We start from the raw sequence: 1,547 nt of genomic DNA, 5'->3' as shown, positions 1-1,547 counted from the left end.
ATGAAGCCCCACAGTCACTCCTGCCTTGGGCTCCTGGAGGCAGATTCACCCTCAGCCCCCCAAGAAGAAGAAGAAGAGACACCTGCGACCTGACAACCCCATGCACCTACTTGGCCATGATCACCTTGGTGATTCACTCTACACACTTGCACAGGTTGAAGCTGGTGCACATCATCTGGCAGGTCCAGGTCATGTTCTCTTTCTTCAGAGATGACTACAAGGGCTGGGACAACTCCATTTGCCACAACCTGTCCTTCAACCGACGCTTCCACAAGATGCTCAAGGACCCTGTGAAGCCCAAGCCAAGGGCAACTTCTGGGCAGCTGATGTGAGCTTTATCCCAGCCCAAGCACTGCACCTGCAGAACACTGCACTACGCCAGTGCCTGCAGAACCAGGACACACGCAGAGCCTTCAGCAAGGACCTAAGCCCCTACGCACTGCACGACAAGCTCTATAGAAGGCCCAGTCCTCTGCTACGGCCCAGCAAGGGCTTCAGCATCAAGTCCCTGCTAGGACACCCTCAAGAAGAGGCACACTGGCCCCAGAAACCTAACCCAGTTAGACAGAATAGCCCAGCTCAGGCAGGTTTGGGGTGCAGTGGGGAGGATGTGGTGCCCACTCCACCACTTAGCTCCCTGAGAGAACTCTGTGGCCCCCGGCCCTTCCAGGGGCCCACAAAAGTGGAGGGGGACACTTCCCAAGGAGGAGTCATCATGCCCTCACCTCTGACCCCACAACCTGCAACTGGCCCCCTTCATGTATGTACTACAGAGTACTCCAGACCTTGGGGGACTGCCCAGTGGGGAATTCAGGGCTCCTTGTGGGGACAGCTGCCCACCTTCTACTTGTTCATTTACACCACCAAAGTGGTAACTTGCCACACTGCCACTCACCTCCTGTCCTGAGTGCCACCTTCAACCAGACCAGCCTAGTGGGGGTGACCCCTTAGTCCTGGTCTTCCCCAGGCTGCTCTGGGATCTAGACTCCCTCTCTCAGGGGTTGCCAGCCAACAAGAGCATCTGTGAGTGTGGGTCAACCATCCTTGGGACCTGGCTCTCCCTGTCCCAGGCTGGCTTCTCTCCTGGTACGGCCTCTGAGGCTCCTAGGATACGGGCTTCTACATCTCACAACCCACACCTTGTTTCCCCAGCTTGCTAGGGAGGCTGGGTTAGGCCAGGAGGAGTATGTTTACCACATTCAAAACAGCCTTGAAATACCAGGAACCAGCCTTGTTGAGAATCCACATTATTTATTGGGTATCTTAGAAAGGGTTGCAACCCAACTGAGCAAGGCCCTGGCCCAGGTCAGTCATGCCTCTGCTTCCCCCACACCCAGGGGCAAAGTTGGAGGAGCAGAGCTCAGCCTGGAGTGGCCCTTGGTCTCACCATTAGGCCCACCACCATCCATTTATCTATCCATCACCATCTGTCCCCTCCCCTTGCTGGCTGCAGGCTAGGGGAGAGAAAGGCTAATGGTAGGTTCAGCCTGAAGTCCTGCTCTCCCTCAACTGTCTAGGACGGGAGTAGTACTTTGGGAAAAGAGTAA

General features: G+C 55.9%; 1 pseudogene; it reads left to right on the top strand.

Moving 5' to 3' along the window:
- On the top strand, nucleotides 1-907 carry LOC102010397 (annotated as a pseudogene).
- The last annotated feature ends 640 nt before the right edge of the window (nucleotides 908-1,547 follow it).

Source organism: Chinchilla lanigera, unplaced genomic scaffold (genome assembly GCF_000276665.1).
Source record: "Chinchilla lanigera isolate Chin_1 unplaced genomic scaffold, ChiLan1.0 scaffold00030, whole genome shotgun sequence".
In the NCBI taxonomy this organism is placed as follows: Eukaryota; Metazoa; Chordata; class Mammalia; order Rodentia; family Chinchillidae; genus Chinchilla; species Chinchilla lanigera.
The sequence above is the reverse complement of the archived record's forward strand: the minus strand, read 5'-3'. Positions and strand labels throughout refer to the sequence as shown.